The sequence below is a fragment of the Megascapheus bottae genome, chromosome 1, assembly GCF_031878675.1.
Source record: "Megascapheus bottae isolate mThoBot1 chromosome 1, mThoBot2.hap1, whole genome shotgun sequence".
Lineage (NCBI taxonomy): Eukaryota > Metazoa > Chordata > Mammalia > Rodentia > Geomyidae > Megascapheus > Megascapheus bottae.
This window is the reverse complement of record NC_143509.1, coordinates 9776293-9798025: the sequence shown is the minus strand read 5'-3', so window position 1 is coordinate 9798025 and position 21733 is coordinate 9776293. Positions and strand designations below refer to the sequence as shown.

At 41.3% G+C, this 21733-nt stretch overlaps 1 pseudogene; it reads right to left on the bottom strand.

The window, feature by feature from the left end:
- Nucleotides 1-502: 502 nt before the first annotated feature.
- On the bottom strand, nt 503-19796 carry LOC150068334 (putative gustatory receptor PTE01; annotated as a pseudogene).
- Between the last annotated feature and the right edge of the window lie 1937 nt (nt 19797-21733).

Sequence of the window (21733 nt, the reverse complement as noted above, 5' to 3'; positions counted from 1 at the left end):
GAAGGAATTACATTGTCCATCCTGAAATGGACTCTTCCCCAGACTTATGTAATGGTAGCCCATTTACATAACACCTTTAAAATAACAAAAGACATCAGAGGAAAAATTTGAGGTACTAGGTTATAATTTTAAAATTAACTCAGACTAAAAGGGCAGGATGGGATAACTGGCTGCCACTTACAACGTTCTGTATTCAAAGTCTGTTTAATAGTTATTGAGGTAAAAATGTACTTATTACAAACCTTGTGATTCAGTCCTTGCATCATTCTTTGTTGAGCCTGCCATCTGTAGACATTCATCATTCTTTACCAACTAACAATTTAAACATCAAAAAGACATATTCTGCTTTTAGGAATCCATCCTAACATAGCCAGAATCTTTTCCAATGCTAATGCATTGTACTAATGAAATTAGACTCATAAGGTATTCAGACAGGTAGAATTTATAGGATTCTATGCTGAAGTTTCTTGCTTCTGTGAAAACCACATAACAAATGAACTTCCTACATCCTGGCTTCAGTTCCTGGATTGAACAAACTGCTCAGGGCACTTTTGAGGTCCCTGTTCCTGAGACTGTGGATGAAGGGGTTCAGGAGAGGAGTGACCACTGTGTACATTGCTGAGGACACGGCGATGCCCTTGGAAGAATGTGACACAACTGACTCAAAGTAAACACCAAATGCTGTCCCAAAGAATAAGCAGACCAATGAGAGGTGAGAAGCACATGTGGAAAAAGATTTGTACTTCCCGCTTGAAGATGACATTCTCACCACGGAAGAAATACTCTTGTAGTAAGAGAGAAAAGGATGCCTAAGATAGGAAGGAAACCGAATATGGTACCAATAATGTATTTAAATAACATTTTTATGAATGAATGTTTACAGGAAAGATCCAGGACTTGAGAAGGGTGAGAGAAGAAACTTGGAATTTCCACTTCCTTGAAATTCGTCGACTGTAAAGCCATCCACACGTGCAGCTGTCCATCCAAGAAGCTAGCGACAAATGACAACAAAACCAAGGAGACGCAGAGACGAGGGTTCATAATGAGTGGGTAATTCAGGGGGTGACAGATGGCCAGAAAGCGGTCATAGGCCATCATATTAAGAAGCAAAACATCCATACATGTAAAAATGAGAAAAATAGACATCTGGTTGAGGCAGCCCTCATAGGAGATGGCTCTGCTGTGAGTCTGGATGTTCACCAGCATCTTGGGGACTGTGGTGGATGTGAAGCCAATGTCAGCTAACTAAAGGTTGGAGAGGAAGAAGTACATGGGGGTGTGGAGGTGGGGGTCAGTAGTGGCAGCCAGGGTGATGAGCAGATCTCCGAGCACAGTGATCAGGTACATGGATAGAAAGAGTCCAAAGAACATGGGTTGTGGGGAAGGAAGATGGCGCCGAGACAATAGGGACGCTGCCTAGCTTTCTCTGACAAAAAGAGAGAACCAGGGAGTTCTACGAGCCAACTATCTAAAGAAATCCACAACAACAAACTCAAAAAGCAACAGAGAAGGACTCAAACCGGAAAAGAAATCCAGATAAAGCTCACATCCAACTTTCTCAAAGAATTCGGAACGTGAGGACCCCTCCCCCACCTCTCGCCCAAAGCCGCGGAAAGCCAAGCCAGACCAAGCCACGAAAAGCAGCTTGAGCTGGCGCCGGTTCCACGCGGGGAAAGTGGGGGCAGGCACCGGCTCTAATCCACGAAAAGCGGCGGCAGTGGAGGGCACCAGGCTGGGAGCCCAACGGCTGCAGAAACCAGCACAGAACCGGGCCATTGAACCCAGACACAGAACCAGAACAGCAAGCAGCAGAACCCAGACGCAGAACACAGGCGGTGGCGGGGACCCAAGGGGAGTGAAAGACTCCCCAAAACCGTGGAACACCCGCAGATGGACGCAGAGGCGTGAGTAATACAGCACGTCCCCAAACACATCGGGAAGGCGGAGCGGGTGCCAAGCAATAGAATTTAACTTAGACCCCAACACCCCGCCCAAGAAAGACTGGCGGGAGCAGGGGGGCAAGGAATTTAGATTCCTGTCCTTCCCCTCAACAGCCCCCTCCCTCAGGCCATTGACTGGAGATTGACAGGCGGGCTACCCATAAGACCCAGCACCCCACCAAGGGAGGCGGAGCTGTCCTAACTCCCACCCGCCCAACGGGCTCAACCCCCAGCCCTGTGACTGGAGACTGACAAGCAGGTGGACCCTAAGACTCAGCACCCCACCAGGTGAGGCGGAGCTGTCCCAGCTCCCACCCGCCCACCAGGCTCCTCACCCAGGCCACTGGATCTGGAGAGTGGAGGGCTGTGGCACCCTGCCTTACAACAGTGGGTAGGGGGTGCGGGTAAATAGGAGCCTGCATCTGCCCCCCCTCAATTCTCGAGCGGGGCATCCTCCAGCTGGGAATCCTGAGCAAGACACCACCGAGGGCCCCCCCCATAGTCACAGACTCTGACAAAGCAGTGGAAACACAGCAGGGATCTGAAGGGCCGACCAGCAGCCAAGCTCCCCTTCTGAGAACCAAAAAGGCACGGCTCCCCCCTTGGAGCCCAGGTCCCCAGCTGAGCCCCGCCCCTGGGAACAGAGGGGCCTCCTGCTGGTCCTGCTGAGAGCTCCTGAAACTCTCAATCGCCAGACCCTTGGCATGGGGCCGCCCCTGGAAGCAGCAAAGGAAAACGTCCGCCAACCGCGCTCAGACTGAAGCTCACAGATCCATCCCATGGTCCACTGTGAGGCCACTGGTTGGGCTAAGAGCTAGTCACGCAGCAACTCATAAGTTTTATTCTAATACTTTCCAAACTTTGTACTCAAATACTCTACCTACTTACCCCCTGACCTCTCTCATTCTATTTTTCTATCTCTGGACCTCTGCTCCTCTTTCAACCCTTATACTGCATGGATCTACACTTGATGGCTGTTGAGCAACATTGTATATCTAGGTGTTTAATTATTCTCTAGGCTCAGAGGGACTTAAAGACAATAGAGATTGGATTGAGAGGCTTATTGTTTTGGATATAAATTGCTTATCAGTGAATAATTAGACTAGTCGGTAACTGCACGAAAGGAAAGAGTGATAACACCAATCAAAACTTCTGAACATCTAGAGTCTGCCAGCTACAGAGGTCTAGGTTGGTTATATCTGAAAAACTATAATCGTGCTTAGTATTAATCTTGCTCCCATTTTCAAATGGGCAGAACAAGAAACTCAAGAAAAATGTCAAATCAAGAAACAACATCTCCCACCTCCCCCACCCAATGTAAACAGCTAATGGAACAGTCACTGGCAAACCTAGAGGAGAGTCTTCCAAGTGCTGTACAAATGCAATTGATAAAATCATTAATGATAAAGGTGAAAATATAAAGAAAGAGGAAAGGGAGGAAGCCATAGCTGAACAAGAGGAAACCATAAACAAGGTGATAAGTAAAAAAGAAGAAGCCATAAAGGAGGCCATAATAAAGGCTGTTCAAAGAAAGATGGATGAATTCATAGAATCCACAAATAAAAAGGTGACCGAACTCGAGCAAATGTTCAAAGAGAATAAAGCTACTGAGCTAATGGAAATCAAGGAGCTAAAGAAATCCATACATGATCTAAAAGAAGAGATGCAAGGCATCAAAAATGAGCAATTAGTAGCAAGGGAGATGAAAAATAAAGTAGATAGCTTTGATAGCAGGTTAGACAATGCAGAGGAGAGAATTTCCGGGGCTGAAGATAATTTACTTATTATACAGAAAGAACAGAAAATGAGTCAATCCAAATCTAGGAAAAATGAGAGAGCGCTTCAGGAGTTCCAAGATACAATTAGGAAGCCTAATTTAAGGCTAATTGGTATTGAGGAGGGTCTGGAGAAAGAGGTCAATGGTATTGGAAATATACTTCAAGGAATCATCTCAGAGAATTTCCCAAATATCCAGAAGGGCAGATCCATCCAGATACAAGAAGCTTTTAGAACCCCAAACAGACCTGACCAGAAAAGAACATCTCACCGCCACATCGTAATCCGAACTGGATCAGTAGAAACCAAAAAAAGGATCCTAAAGGCAGCCAGGGAAAAGGGTTCAGTAACCTATAAAGGAAAACCAATCAGAATAACCCCAGATTACTCAGCAGAGACCATGAAAGCAAGAAGTGACTAGAAGCATATATGTCATGCCCTTAAGTCAAATAACTACCAACCAAGAATACTGTACCCAGCTAAGCTCTCGTTCATAACTGAGGGAACAATAAAAACATTCCATTCGAGGGAAAAGCTGCAACAATATGTCGCAACAAAACCAACACTACAGGGAATTCTGAAAGAAGTTCTATACATAGAAAACCAAAATAAATGCAATATAGGGAAAGAAATGGCACCTAAACAGCATACCACCTAAGGACCACAACAACTGTCAAGACACAGGCCCAAATAAAAGCTTTTAAAAATGGTAGGACCTAATAAATATCTCTCAATCCTAACTCTCAATATCAATGGACTCAACTATCCAATTAAACGGCATAGGCTATCTAGTTGGATCAAAAAGCAAGAGCCATCGTTCTGCTGTCTTCAAGAGTCACATCTTACCCCAAAAAACAAACATCTTTTGAAAGTGAGAGGTTGGAATAAACTCTATCAAGCTAACGGCCCCCATAAAAAGGCTGGAGTTGCCATCCTCATATCAGATAAAATAGACATCAAACCAAAATTAGTAAGAAAAGACAAAGAAGGTTACTACATACTACTAAAGGGATCTTTCCTAAAGGAAGACATGACGATCCTAAATATGTACACACCCAATCCCGGAGCTCCAAACTTCATCAAGCAAACTTTACTTACACTGAAACCGTACATAGATCGAAATACAGTGATTGTCGGTGACTTTAACACACCACTTTCACCTATGGACAGATCAACAAGGCAAAAACTCAACAGAGAAATCTTAGAACTGAACAACTACATAGATCAACTAGATCTAACAGACATCTGCAGAATATTCCACCCAGCAACAACACAATATACGTTTTTCTCAGCAGCACATGGAACATTTTCCAAAATAGATCACATCATAGGCCATAAAACAAACCTGGAGAGATTCAGAAACACTGAAATTATTCCATGCACACTCTCAGACCACAAAGGCATCAAACTGAAACTGAACACACATCTCCACCAACGAAAACCCTGTAACTCTTGGAGACTGAACAACACATTGTTGAATCACCCATGGGTCATCGAAGAGATCAGAACAGAAATCCAACAGTTTATGAAATTTAAAAGTAAGGAGCACACAAAATACCAACTCCTTGAGGACACAGCAAAGGCAGTACTCAGAGGAAAATTTATAGCGCTGAGTGCCTACAACAACAAGTTGGAAAAATTGCAAACCAAGAAGTTAATGTCTCACCTTAAGCTCCTGGAAAAAGTGCAACAAACCAACCCTAATCCCAGTAGAAGAAAGCAAATTATTGAAATCACAGCAGAATTAAATGATTTCGAATCCAAAAAAACTATAGAAAGAATCAACAAAACAAGGAGTTGGTTCTTTGAAAGAATTAACAAAATTGACAAGCCCTTAGCAAATCTTACCAAAAAAAGAAGAGAGCATATCGAAATAAACAAAATCGCAGATGAAAATGGTAATATCACGACAGAAATTACCAAGATCCAGAATATCATGAGGGAATACTTCTCAAACCTTTATGCCAACAAATTTGAGAATCTAGATGTAATGAATGAATTCCTAGCCAATATTACCATACGCGCACTGAACCAAGAAGAACTAAGCCAACTCAACAGGCCTATTTCAAGCTCTGAAATGGAAATGGCAATTAGATAACTTCAACCTAAGAAAAGCCCAGGGCCAGATGGATTCACAGCTGAATTCTATAAGGTCTTCAAAGCAGAGCTCACACCAATACTCTTCAAGCTCTTCAACGAAATTGAAAATGAAGGTTCCTTACCAAACTCATTCTATGAAGCCAGTATAAGCCTCATCCCCAAACCAGACAGAGATTCATCAAAGAAAGAGAACTATAGACCTATATCTTTGATGAACATCGATGCAAAACTTCTCAACAAAATACTGGCCAATCGTCTACAAAAACTCATCAAAAAAATTATACACTATGATCAAATTGGATTCATCACAGGAAGGCAAAGCTGGTTCAACATACGCAAATCAATCAATATAATTCAACACATCAACAGGAGCAAGGACAAAAATCACATGATTGTCTCAATAGACGCGGAAAAGGCATTTGACAAGATCCAACACCCCTTTATGTTAAAAGCTCTGGAGAAACTAGGAATCCATGGAAAATTCCTCAATGTAATAAAGGCTGTGTATGAGAAACCTACTGCTAGCATTACACTTAATGGTGAAAAACTAAAGCCATTCCCTCTAAAATCAGGAACGAGACAAGGATGCCCACTCTCTCCACTCCTCTTTAACATAGTACTAGAATTCCTAGCCAGTGCAATAAGGCAAGAAGCAAGCATAAAGGGGATCCAAGTAGGGAAAGAGGAAATAAAACTATCCCTCTTTGCAGATGACATGATTCTGTATTTAAAGAATCCTATAGACTCTACTCCCAAGCTCCTTGAGCTGATTCAAAACTTTGGAAGAGTAGCAGGCTATAAAATCAACCCTCAAAAATCAACTGCCTTCCTTTACGCCAACAGTGAGCGGAACGAGGCAATAATCAGGAAAGCAACTCCTTTCACAATAGCCTCAAAGAAAATAAAATACCTAGGAATTAGCTTAACTAAGAATGTAAAGGACCTTTTTGATGAAAACTTTAAAACCCTAAAAAAGGAAATTAAAGCAGAACTAAGGAAATGGAAAAACCTCCCATGCTCCTGGATTGGAAGAATCAACATTGTGAAAATGACAATCTTGCCAAGAGCTATCTACAAATTCAATGAAATACCCATCAACATCCCAATGGCATTCTTTAAAGAAATAGAAGAGGCAATCCGAAATTTCATATGGAATAATAAAAGACCCCGTATAGCAAAAACACTTCTTAGCAGAAAGAACAGCGCTGGAGGAATTTCAATTCCAAACTTTAGACTCTATTACAGAGCTATAATTCTCAGAACAGCTTGGTACTGGCACAGGAACAGGCCTGAAGACCAATGGAATAGAACTGAGGACCCAGATATTGAACCACAGACCTATGGCCACCTAATCTTTGACAAGGGAGCCAAAAAAATAGAACGGAAGAAAGACAGCCTCTTCAAAAAGTTGTGCTGGCAGAACTGGTTAAGCACCTGCAGAAAACTAAAGCTGGATCCTTGTTTGTCACCTTGCACTAGAATTAACTCCAAATGGATCAAAGACCTGGAGGTAAAAGCTGACACACTGAAAACTCTACAGGAAGGAAGAGGAGATACAATAGGCCTCCTTGGCACAGGTCGAAACTTTCTTAATAAAGACCAAGAATCACAACAAATCCGAGAAAGGCTGGATAAGTGGGACTGCATTAAACGGCAGAGCTTTTGTATGGCAAAGGACATAGCTAGTAAACTAATCAGGAAGCCTACAGAGTGGGAGAAGATCTTCACCAACCAAACACCAGACAAAGGCCTCATATCTAAAATATATCAACAACTCAAAAAATTGAATCACTCCAAAACTAACCTCCAAAGTAACAACCATCCCATTAAAAAATGGGCCAAAGACTTAAAGAGAGTCTTCTCTGAAGAAGAAACAAAAATGGCCTATAGACACATGAAGTAATGCTCCACATCTCTGGTCATAAAAGAAATGCAAATCAAAACAACTCTAAGATTCCACCTCACTCCAGCTAGAATGGCCAGGATCAGGAAAACGAATGACAACAGATGCTGGAGGGGATGTGGCCAGGAGGGATCACTACTACACTGTTGGTGTGAATGCAAACTCATTCAACCACTATGGAAAGCAGTGTGGCAGTGCCTGAAAAGGCTAAACATAGAACTCCCCTATGACCCAGCAATTCCACTACTCGGCATTTACCCAATCACCCAGAAACAAGGACATACTAAACCCACTAGCACAACAATGTTCCTTGCAGCACTATTCACCATAGCAAAGATATGGAACCAACCTAGATGTCCCTCAGTTGATGAGTGGATCAACAAGTTGTGGTATTTGTACACAATGGAATTCTATGCTGCTGTCAGAAAGAATGACATTGCCCCATTTGTTAGGAAATGGAAAGACTTAGAAAAAATCATGTTAAGTGAAGTAAGCCAGACTCAAAGGAACTTAGGCTCAATGGTTCCCTCATTCGTCATAATCAGTAGAAACCTTGGGCTGTACTAGCAGATATTTGCAATAGAGCAAAATCTTGATACATAAGGACATATAATGTGAAGCTAATTGAAAGGACCTCCAGTAAGTGAAACAAAAGCCATCTAATGAATGATTGTTGTCCTTAATGTAGTATGTTGTCTCTCATCTCCTTTGCTGTCCCTTGGTTATCTCATATTGGTATAGTATCTCACTTTGTTATCTGATATATTGAATTTATTTGTATTTGGATATTTGAAATTTGATAGGGAATGGGGGAAAACCAAGACGGATGGGGGGTGTTGGGGGGGGGGAGGGAAACGGGTACCAAGACATGTGAAAGGGTATCAATGTATGTGAATTAATGCACCTTCTATCTGGCAAATATCATGTAACCCTTTTACTAATTACAATAAAAAAAAGAACATGGGTTGTAACTCATGGTCATCTGAGAGTCCCAGGAGATAAAAGTCTGAGATGTGTCTTAGATTACACACCTCTGCATCAATTGGAGACCTTCGATATAAAGAGAGAGCAATACAAAATGAAGAGGTCAGAATTCCACAATCATTTTGAACTCAAATATGCCTAGTTGATACTGACATACTGTCCCACACTTTTCAGTTCTCGCAAACCCAATCATCCCTTTCATGTATTCATTTTAAATACTCAACTCTGTTAGGACATTATAAGCAATGTTTTCTGATCACAGGAAATACAGTTTATTCTTTATGACAGGCTAGTTCAAGCAGTGATTTTTTAAATCTGTGAAATTCATTTTCATCCAATCTGTAAAGAAGCATTCCTACATGCTTCACTTTATGATACTAAAATACTGAATACTGCCATGGTAAAAAAAATTCAGGATATCTGACTTTCATACACTTTGTAAAATATACAGAACTTCACGATCTAAATCAATTTCATATAGAAAGCCCAGGACTAAGAAAACCTCTACAGTGCCTGCAGTCCCCCAGGACATTTCTTTATCCTTGCTTTTTTTTCTTATTTCCATCTTTCTTTCCCTCCTTTCCTCCCTCCCTCTCTCCCTCATTTCTCTCTGTCTCTCTCTGTCTCTCTGGGTGTCTCTCTCTGTGCCTGTCTCTGTCTCTCTCTTTGTGTCTCCCCCTCTCACTCTTTGTATGTGTGTGCGTTCCTGTGTGTGTGTGTGTGTGTGTGTGTGTGTGTGTGTGTGTGTGTCCTAAGATTTTGACTCTGGGCCTGCGAACTGGCCTTGAGGCTTTCCTGCATAAAGGAGAGTTCAACCACTTGAGTAATAAACTCCACTTTTGGCTTCTTGGTAGATAACTGGAGATGTGAGCTTGCAGGTTTTGCTGACCATGCTGGATTTGAATCTCTATCCACAGAACTCAGCCTCTTAAGTAGCAAGGATTCCAGGTATGAGACACCAGGACTGGGACTGAATTGTATTTAACAAAACAAATTCTCCTGTCTCCTACATATAAATTAATCAAGACCTGATATGATATCTGATTATTTCTAAACTAATTTTAGGAATTCAGGAATTTTCTGAAAGTAGCAAGGGATTCCTGAGCTGCAGACAAAGTTGGTTGATCATCTGTCTGACCTATTGCACTTCCTATACTGGTTACTAGCTGTGATCCCTTCAGCACTGTTTTGTAATCAGTCAATCATCCCCTAAACAAGAAACTGTTATTCTCTTCCTGGAAGACAAAGAGAAGTGAGACAGATGCCCAGATTCTCACTGGGGGCCTAACAAGGCCTTTCACAAACCACATTCCAGTATTTAATATTCTGTGACAATAGACAAATAGAAAGTCAAATTCACACTGTTTTTAATCTAACCATCCATCACCACTTCCATAAGAATCGTGTGTCCAGTCATATTCTATTAGATAACAAGGTAGACTACAGGAAAACTGTAAGAGATCTTAGGTAAGACTAATGTAACCTTCGGCAGAACAAAGTAATAACTTTTACTTTCTTCACTACTGCAATTCCTTGGACTCCTCTAATAGGATGCCGAAGTACTGGTTTGTCTTCATTATATAGAAGCAGTCTTTTCAGTTGTTTTGCTCTTCATTTAAGACACAAAACATTTGACTGTATTTTGAGACAAGAAGGAAAACTCTAAGAGCTAAGAGAAACCCGCTTGTATGAATAGTGTGGTGCACTCATTACACACTTGGTTGCGTTGTTTCTCTGTTGGGTCATGTCCATGAAGTACAGATGAAAAGATTGTCCTATGCCTGAAGTTGTTTAGAACCTCAGGCTCAATCCTCACAGTTGACAACAAATAGGGCAACACGGAGAATTTCCAACTGGGACTAATATTGCATTGGAGATATTTAGGGAGATGTCAGGGGACTGGCTTGTAATAGGCTGTTCCATGATTGTGAATGCACAATTCATAGAGCTCATAATTTCCCAAAGTGGTGCCAAAGAAATCATCTCTAGGGACCCACTAACATGGATGAGGGGGTAGAGAAAAAACTGCCTAAAAGAATAGCTTTGATGCATGTTCTTTGGTAAACAAAGCTGTTCTAGTTTATGCATAGATGACAAGATGAAAAATATGACTAATTATAGGCCATACACAAAGGCAATTCCGTGTTGCAAACCATTTAGACAGTACCCAGACAATTCATAAAGGAAATACCTAGAATATCAATGTCTTGAATGGGAGACTAGCAGGAAGAAATGGATGACATGGAATCAGTGAACAGCCAGTGGGAGAATTTTGTCACCATACTCAATGTGTAAGTATAAGAGGAAATATGGATATTAATGTGGCAGTTGGGGGAGGGGAGAGGAAGAATGATGGAAGGGGAGACTGTTTATATGATTCATTGTACATGTACCTGAATGTCTTAAATGGAAAATTCTGTCTACAAACAAGTGAAGTAATTCCCAAAACGAGGCTGCACTGTGGCTCACATCTGTGATCCTAGCTACTCAGGATGCTGTGAGTGGAAGATCAGGTTTTTAAGCCAGCCTGGGCAGAAAAGACTGTGAGATTCTGATCTCCAATAGACTACTCAGCAATGGCTGGAAGTGGAACTGTGGCTCAAGGACTGGAGCACTGGACTTGAGCCACAAAGCTCATGGGCAGTGTCTAATATCTGAGTACAACCACAAAGACCGGCACAACAAATGTTAAAAACAGAATGTAACTTATATTTAACTCTCATCAATGACTCATGTGAAATGCAAAATTTTATTTAGAAATATCAGTTAAATGCAAGTGGTTGTATGCTATAGCAGATTCCATAATTGACATCAGGACACACAGAGCCTCCCCATAATTAAAAAACAATAAACCATGAGACACACTTTTCATATGATTTATTTTACGCCATTTCATTTGTTTCAACCATATTTGTACATGCAGTGAACCTTCTGTTATGTGAGAGAGTTTATTTAACATTTTCCTGGGTAAAATAGCAAGGAAAGTCATTTATTATTTTTTTCATGACCCAAAACACTTAGAGCCAGGCATTGTTGGAACATGGGTGCTATCCTAGCTGCTCACAAGGAAGAAAACTCACGATTTGTGTTTTGTGGCCAGCCCCAGCTGGGAATCCCATAACACTCTTATTTCCAACTAAACACACACACGCGTGCACACACCTACACACACACATGTGAACGCACATATACACACACACAGAGTCAGAAGTGGGGTGTATCTAATGATAGGTCACTAATGTTGAGGCAACAAATTCGTGGATAGCAGCAAGTTCTGAGGCCTGGCACGAACAAATAAATATCTCTCCACCCCAACATATGGCCCAACTTTTATTAACCTGGAGACAGAGGCTCATACCTGTAATGGTAACTTCTGAGCATATGGACAGATCTTAGATAGAGGTTTTTAAGTTTTTTTGATTAAGTAATTCAGCATACAAGTGAGCACTGAAATACCCCCACTCCTTTCAAGAAATAGTTGTATTGTCTTCAAGTTGATGTAAAAGTTTTCACGACTTAGTATGTCACTTTATGTATTTTGGTCTGTGTCACCCCTTTCATCATTCCCCCCATATCTCTCTCAACCCTACTCATCTCTAGATTGTCCTACTTTCATTTTCACACATGTTGGATAATATTGAATCTACTTACTGAATATCATGAATGTTTTCTCCCTCACCCGTGCATCTTCATTCATTTACACACTTGCTCTTGGTTTAATCCCCCCCCAACACTTCAAGTACAAGCTGCTCCATATTATTTTAGGTTAGTCAATAAGTTCATGGCACAAAAGAATCACATCATTGATATGCTCCCCTGTATAGTCCATTGTTTGGCAATATATATGTGCACAGTCACCTACTATCCATATATATGTATATAGGGAACATGGTACTCTCTTCCACATTCCTCATTTCAATCAAATTCTAAGTACTCATGTTAGACTCTCACCTACATTAGAATAGAAGGGGCTGGGAATATGGCTTAGTGGTAGAGCGCTTGCCTAGAAAGTAGGAAGCCCTAGATTGAATGCCTCTGTACCACATACACAAAAGAATCTGCAATTGGCACTATGGCTCCAAGAGGTAGATTGCTAGCCTTGAGAACAGAGAGGCTCAGGAGAGCCAAGGCCCTGAGTTCAAACCCCAGGACTATCCAAAAAACCCAACAACGAATAAAGAAAGAAAAAGAGAGAGAAAGAAGGAAAGAAAAAGAAAATTATATGCAGTATTTTCTGATCACAGAACAATAGAGGCTCCTCTTCAAAGACCACTGGAGAATAATTCGCAGCAGTCATCCTTGTTGCTGAAATTCAATCTCATCTAATCTATGCATACTTTCTTTTATTATAAAGAAATAATGACATTTCTGAAGATATGATCCTTGAAAACATTCTGGGTAACATAGACAATTGGTTTCTCACCCTTAATTTCATACAGATATTTTAGCACTTGAAAATATTATGCTGAGCCTTCTATCTCCCAGGAGATGTCTTCATCATTCCATAGTGTTGTAACTCCCATCCTGGTTCCTTCCCTCCCTCCCTCTGTCCCTTTCTTTCTTTCTTTCTTTCTTTCTTTCTTTCTTTCTTTCTTTCTTTCTTTCTTTCTTTCTTTCTTTCTTTTTTTCTTCCAGTACGTTTGATAGCTCAAGGACTTATATTCAACATCTGGGAACTTCACTGAGATTTTTACTTCTCTTTCTCCCACTTGAGTCACACCTCTACTTTTGGCTCTTTAATGGTTAATTGGAGATAAGATTCTCATGGGCTTTGTTGCCTCCATTGGCTTTGAACTGTGATCCTCAGATCTAGTGCCATGTGTAGGTAGGACCACAGGTGTGAGCCATAGGCACCCAGAACAAACTATACTTTAAGAAAACAAAACTTTTTTCCAAGATTCCTCAACCTAAATGGCTCAAGTGTTAGAGCACTATTCTTGAGCACAAGAGGCTTAGGGACAGTGCACAGGCCCCAAGTTTAATCTCCACAGCTGATAAAAAAAACTCAGCTTTCTCTCTTCAAAATGGATTATGTAGGGCAGAGAGCTTGCCTAGTGGTAGAGTACTTGCCTAGCATGCACAAAGGTCTGGGTTTGATTCTTTGATAGCACATTGAGGGCAAAAGGAGGAAGTGGCTGTGTCTCAAGTGGTAGAGCACTAGCTTTGAGGAAAAACCCAAGGACAGTTCCCCTGCCTTTAGGGCAAGAACCAGGGCTGATACAAAAAAATAAAGAAAAGAAAAAATAATCTCACAGAATGAATTCTGTAGGTGGACATGGAGGATTTCCAGCTGTAGTGTCATATCTGGTTAGAGATTTTGATGTGATGCCAGAAGGCAGGCTGATGACAGGCTCTCCTAAAATCATGGACCCTGATTTGAAGAACTTATAGTAAGAAACACTTAAAAATCCCAGTGAACTCACTAACATCGATGAGAGGGAAAAAAAGAATGTCCCAAACAATAGATTTTAGCCTTGTCCTCTGGAAAACAAATCTTCAAAGTTCTATGCCTTGATGACATCTAAAATATGGCTAATTGGGGCCAAAAGTTTGGCCTGGTGGTGGACTCTTTGCCTAGTCTTCACAAAGATCTGGGTTGGATTCCTGGGTACTACATACATAGAAAAGTCTGGAAGTTGTGCTGTGGCCAGAGTGGCCTTGAACTCTAGCCTTGAGAAAACCCAAGGACAGTGTCCAGACTCTGTGTTCAATCCCAAGGACTGGAAAACAATATGGCTTATTACAGCATTTGCAGGAATGCAATTCCAAGTTTTAAGCCCAGACAATTTAACAACAGAAATATCCTGAATATCAGGATCTTGAGTGGGGTTCCATTAGGAGATACTGGAATAAATGGAAACAAGGAGGCATATGAGAATGCAGATGAAATACTCACTGTTCATGTGTGTAAAATTTAATATGGATGATAATGTGCCTATTGGTGAAAAGGCAGGTTGAGGAGGCAAATGATGGAAGAGATAACTCAGATGAACATACATTGTACAAGTACGGGGACATGTTAATATAAAATGTGTTTCTACAAGGAACTTAAGATAAAAAAGTGATAAAGAGAGAAAGTAGCTTAGTCAGGTCATTAAATTACAGACTCTTTAACTATCATCAGTGACTTCTGTAAAATAAAAACTTTTCTAAAACTGTTTCAATTAAGTATATGCGGACAGCCAAGCACACAAGTGATATCAGCACATATTCATATCCCCATAATTAAAAAAATACATGATGAGCCATAAATATTTACATTATTAATCTTACATCATTTGATTTGTATCAACAATATTCTCTAAATCAATAAACTTTCTGCAATGTAAATGTAAAATAGCTTATGTATTCATTTTCTTACAAAATCACAAGTACTATTCATTTATTGGTTTCTCTGATAAAAAACACTTATAGCAGTGTGCCTGTGCTTCAAACCCAGAATCCTAGTCTTTCAGTTTCAAAGCCATCCAGGACTGGGAAGTACATCAGAATTTTATCTCCAATTACACACACACACACACACACACACACACACGGACACAGAGCCAGTAGAACAATAGCCTTGAGCAAAATATCTCAGGGACAGTGTCCAGACCCTGAGTTCAAGCACCAGCACTACTTCAAATAAACAAACAAAGAAACAAGGAAACCAAAAAAATAACACCCACCTTACTTTTATTAGTCAGCAACTAGAGGGTCAGCCCTGAGATCTGGGCATCTGGCCAGACCTGTTCTTTAACAAGCACTAGATTCTAGCTGATGGGGTGGCTCAAGCCAGCTACTCAAGGACAGCATAGTTCTGTGGATCAAGGTCCAAACCCAGCCTGGGCACAAAGGGACTTGAGACTCTTATCTCCGATTTACCTCTTGAAAATTGCAAGTGGGGCTTTGGTCAATGGTGGGCAGTGGCCTTAATCTGAAGAGGTCAGGAACAACGCTCAGGCTGAGTTAAACATTTTGACCCACAAAGAAAAATACCTGGAGCCTATGTATAAAATACTTAAAAACAAAAGAGCTGGTCATACATCTGTTTATCTCCACTTTTATTGGGGTAAAATATCCATGATAGAAACTTCACACTTCAACCACTGTAAAATTCAGTTGGGTTATCTTATCCAGACATGTGTCATCTTTACAAGGTAAAATTTTATGAATTGAAAACTAAATGAATCCTTTCCTCATGATTATCTATGACTTAGCCAGTAATTTTCTCTAGTGCTCCAGGGTCATCAATTATACTAATGACAGGAGACAAATAAAAAGAATGAGTACAGACAGGTATGATTTACATGAATGAGTGTTAAATTTTCTTCCTTCCGCAAAACCATATGGATTTCCTACCTCCTGGTCTCAAGTTCTGGTTTGAACATCTTGATCAGGACATTTTTGAGTTCCCTATTCCTCAGGCTGTAGATGAAGGGGTTCAGGAAAGGAGTGACCACTGTATACATCACTGAAGACACAGCACTGACCCTGGTAGAATGTGACACAGCTGATCCAATATAAGCTGCCAATCCTGTCCCAAAGAATAAACACACCACTGACAGGTGAGATACACAGGTGGAGAAGGCTTTGTACTTCCCTCCTGATGATGGAATTCTCAGCACTGAAGAAATAATTTTATAATAAGAGAAAAGAATTCCAAAGATTGTAGGAAATCCATATATGATAGCAACAACATATTTGAAGATAGCATTTGTGAGTGTGCCTTTATAGGAAAGATCCAGGAATTGAGAAGGGTCACAAAAGAAATCTGGGATTTCCAGTTTTTTGAAATTGGTCATCTGTAATGCCATCCACACGTGCAGCTGTCCATCCAAGAAGCTGGTGACAAATGACAGCAGAATCAAGGAGACACAGAGACAAGGATTCATGATGAGAGGGTAATTCAGGGGGTGACAGATGGCCACAAAGCGGTCAAAGGCCATGGCAGTAAGAAGCATAAAATCCATACAGCCAAAAACAGTGAAGAGACACATCTGTGTGAGGCAGCCTGCACAGGAGATGGATCTGCTGCGACTCTGCAGATTCACCAGCATCTTGGGGATGGTGGTAGAGATGAAGCAGATGTCATCTAAGGACAGGATGGAGAGGAAGAAGTACATTGGGGTGTGGAGGTGGGGGTCAGAGCTGACAGCCAGGATGATGAGCAGATTTCCGAGCACTGTGATCAGGTACATGGACAGGAAAAGCACAAAGAGCATGGGTTGTACTTTTGGATCCTCTGAGATTCTCAGGAGAAGAAAATGAGTAACATAGGTTAGATTTTGTGCTTTTTTATCACCTGCACAACTGCTCAGAAACAAATACATCTTGATAGAAAACAAAACCTTATCACGGAATTAACAGCTCTAAATATTTGTAATTCAAGAATTTACAAGTTTGAATTTTGCACCACCTATGCAATACAGTATACTAGTGAGTGTTTGTGAATTATGGCACTCCTTTACTTCTATAGTTCCCTCTCTGTGATGCCTTTTCCTCAGGCTTTGGTCTACATGCATGCCCCAGTGACACACAGCTGTGTTAGAAAGCCAAGAACAAAAAGGCTGGCTAGAGCAAGAACCCCTGACAGTACAACACACCCTTGTGTCATGTCAGGGGAGCAGAATCCAGGACAGGAGAATGGATCCAAGAGTTTTACACATTTATGATGCACATCTCTGCCTAGGAGCCTATTTTTGGATCCAGTTCCCTGTCCTAGGGTCTAGGAATTTCATCCACAGAGAGGTGGGAATGTGGACTTTCATGTGTAGATTGAGATTCTGGGTTGAAAACTGGGCTGGAGGATTTCTGGAAGATTCCCCGGAGGTAGGGCCAGTAATAGGCCAAGCCACTAGAGCAGTCAGTGCAGGTTTCCATCCATTAGTGCAGTGAATATTTGTATCCCACTGAAAGGAAAATCCAATCCCATGAACAGTCACTCCTTATTCATCTTGACTGTGACAGCAGGAAGGCAGGAATCTACTTCTGGTTCCTCTGCACTTGACTCTTCTGGTATTATGGCATGGTAGGGAAATGGATAGGCCTGGAAATGTGGTATTGAATGAAATAAGTTAGGCTCCGTGAAATAAAGGACATTTATTCTTTTCTAAAACACGGATATTAGATCTCAAGTATCTCAATATTTGAATACACTTTCGATCATGTGTATCAATGCACATACAAATTGAGTAAAGGAAAGGATTCTGATGGAACAACTCCTCCCATCAAGTAAGCTGTAGTTCAACCACATGAATAGGAGGAAGCTGAAACAGCCTGCTCCGTAAAAATATACAGTGTTCCAGGGGCAGGTGGCTCACACTTCTAACTATTCCAGAGGCTGAGGTCTGAGATTCAAAGGTGGAAGTCAGTCGGTGGCAGGGATTCTGAGAAACTCTTGTTTTCAATTAACTAGCAAAGAGCAGGAAGTTAGGAGGAGGCGAAATGAAAGGACCTCCAGGAACTTAGGAAAGTATTTTGAACCATTTATATGCTGCTACATTTGGTGGCCCACAAATGAGAATGGAAAGCACAATAGGTAATGAATTCTCCATCACGTATACTGGTACACCTAAACTTCAACCCCTACCTGCAAGTTCACTGAGGTCTAAACTTTCCAGTATCCATATGGTTAGGGTTTTACAAAGGCATCCTCACCCCCTGTGATGCCCAAACCATCCTACCTGTCCTCATGCTGCAGAGAAGACATTCCTGAAAGTCCTTCACCACCCATCCTGCCCCACTCAGTTGTTTAAGCTGCTTCTCTCTTCAGCGAAGACCAAAGTGACAGATCGGAGGACCCCAGATCTGGTACCCAGCACAAGTCCAGACTCTGTCCTCAGGAAAGAGATGAAGACACAGAAGGAGCAGAGATGGTGGTGATGAGGAGACAGATATAGGACCAGTGTCCTGGAGACAGGAGAGGGAAGGATCATCCTTGACTTCTATAGGGCCTTGGAGAATTAATACCCACAGCTCACAATTAACCAAACTGTGCGCATTAACAGGCCAATTCTCTGGACATCTCCAACATAGGTCTGACAGGATCATGAAAAAAAATCCATGTCATGTGGCCAGAAGTGTGGCCTAGAGTAGCGTGCCTGCCTAGTATGCACAGAGCGCTAGATTCGATTCCCTGGAATCACATATACAGAAAAATCCAGAAGTTGTGCTATGACTCAAGTGGCAGAATAGTATCACTGAGAAAAATATGTTCAAGGACAATGCCCAGGCCCTGAGTTCAAGGCCCTGGACTGGCAAAAAAAGAATAGGATTTTAAGTAGTTGTGCACTGGTTTCTTTATTATGATGATTAATATTAATTTGTTGTACCTAGATGTTACAGTTCAACATAGCAGTTTGTGAGTACATGCATTTTGGTTGTTGACATCCGTTCTGTCTCCACAACTCTCCCAACTTCAATGATATCCTCAATATTCTATTTTTTTAAAATAAATATTTGAATTACATTAATGTAGTTGTCCAAAGGAGTTGCCACTCAATAGAGCAGTTGATGAACACAATGCATCTTGATCCATATCACCACTTTCATTCTCCTTCATTCAGCCCAAACTTCCCTTTCTTCACTTGTCTTAATTTTGTAGGGTTTGTATAGAATCTTTAATAACATATCCCACCTTTTGTCTTCATTCTTCTACCATCATCTGTCCTACCTTCTACATTTCCAGTACTCCATTTTCTGATACTCATTTTGTTGGATGGCATTTTGGACTTTCCAAAGATGTACAGCATTTAAACTCTATGCTAAATCTATTATATTTCAGTTGATGAATTGGTGTTCCCTTGTCTTGAGCACATAGCTATGTAGCATGTTTAACATCTTCATTTCTAGACTTCAATTTCTCTATCTTGCCACATTAGTTTTCTAATTTCATGGCTGTAAACCTTCAAGACTTTCCAAAGTGCAACTGTGTTTTCCAGGGTTGTGGAAATAGTTTACAGGGAATTTAAAATATAACGACAAAGTCGAGGTTTGTTGAAATGGAGGAGTTTTATTAAGACATATTTCAGTTACTTTTTACCATAATCGGAATACGTGTTCTCAAGTTTGATCTTAATATGGGTAGAAGTCTGAGCTTTATGTTGTGTCATTTGTCCCAGTGAAATGGATGGGTCTTTAAAAAGTTAGGAGCAGAGAAAGAAGCAAGTGATTCAGATGAGATTTATCTGGGAAAGGATCTAATGCACATTGGAGTTTTTAGGTTGAAATTTGATTATCAATAAGGAGTTGTACAAAGGGTTGATCACTAACCATGTCAACTTGTAAGAGCAGTACATGTCAGGCAATGTCAGCCCTTTCACTCTCTCCCCTCAGTATTCAGAGTTACACAGGATGTGCTTTGAATATTTTTATTGATTTCTCCTCTCTCTCTCTCTCTCTCTCTCTCTCTCTCTCTCTCTCTCTCTCTCTCTCTCTCTCTCTCTCTCTCTCTCTCTGTCTCTGTCTGTCTCCCTCTCTGTCTCTGTCTCTGTCTCTCTCTGTGTGTCTGTCTGTCTCCCTCTCTCTCTGTGTGTGTGTCTCTGTCTCTGTCTCTCTCACTCCCTCCCTCCCTCCCTCCCTCATTCCCTTCCTCCCCTTACTCTCTTCTTTAAACTAGGTCTCTCCTCTTGTCCCTCTCACACCACCTAACATGTACCAGCTTTCTTGCATTCATTCTTGTGGACTCAGTGAATTTTCTAAAGAATGACGTCATTTTAATTCCTCCCTGCACATAACCTCATTTCCAGAGTAAACTGGGTACCTTTTCATATTACCCCACATGAACATAAGTGTACATTTGTAAATTAAATCTAGCTTCCACCTATGAGAGAAAATATGCATCCTTAGTGTCTCTGGGTTTGACGACTTCATGTGAATTTTTTCCTAGAAATTTATTTCTTCACAAATGATTCAAGCTCATTCTTCCTAAAGGAGGAGGACAATTCCCTTCTGTAAATATTCTTCCTTCACTAAGAAGCAGATTTGTGCTCCCGTTTCTCCTCTTCATTTGTTAACAACAGGACGTACTCAGAGACTTGGACCAAACACACCAAAAAATCTAACCACCAGCTCTGAGCTTGTGTCTCCAATTCTACCTAACATTCAAAGTTCAAGCCCTTCATCCCTGCAGTGCAATAGCCCCAGCCCAGCTGGGTCCCCGTGCGCTGTTTCTTCGATGGATTAAGATCGTCCCATGTGATGTAGCAGAGTCCGTGGATTCACTATAGCACAAGTATGGGGAATGCATTGAACTTGCACCCCTTGGGAATGATCCTGGAGTGTGGGGAGTAGATCTTAAAGTGGACTAAGGGTTAACATTCAAGGTGAGAAATGAAGGGCCAGATTGACAGTTGTTGGTCATCGAGATTGGTTACCAAGCAGTGTTTGTGGAGAAGACAAGAGTCCACACACCTGTGTTGCCCAAGGCCAAGGCCCCTTGTCAACAGAATCTGGGAGGATGGCCTTGAGCAAGGGGCCACAAGAGGACTAGCAAGTGGTGCCTGGGGAGTTGTCAGGAGGGTGTGTCTGGAAGGCCAGGCAAGGGAGGAGCTTATAGGGGAAGATGTCAGAGGGCGGCAGGGCAGCCACAGCAAAATATAAGAAGAGAAACTAGCCAGATGGCTCATTATGGACGACTATCCCTGCTCTAATTCTTCCTTTTCTTAAGCTCAACACCTAACATATAATGGACTGGTTTAAGTAAGTATGGTCTCCCTACCTCAGTCTCCTGATTGGATTGCAAGTTCACTCAACAATCTTGAAGCTTGATAAGAACATTTGGTAATGATAAGAAAACCAGAATTATCTGTTCGGTGTGAAAATATCAGTGTTATAGCACACTCAATTACTGAGAGAAACCAAACAAAGCAAGTTAGAAGAACTGTATGTGTATGTTTGTTACCATGTTAGAACTAAGAATCTTCCAAAAAGTGTGCATTCGCCATGGTCTTGAGAACTGTTGCCTCTGCATCTTTAAGTCTGGGCCTGTCTCCTCCCCAACTCCTCCCTGTGAGCCAGGAAAGAGCCTTCAGGTGGAGCTGTCTGAAAG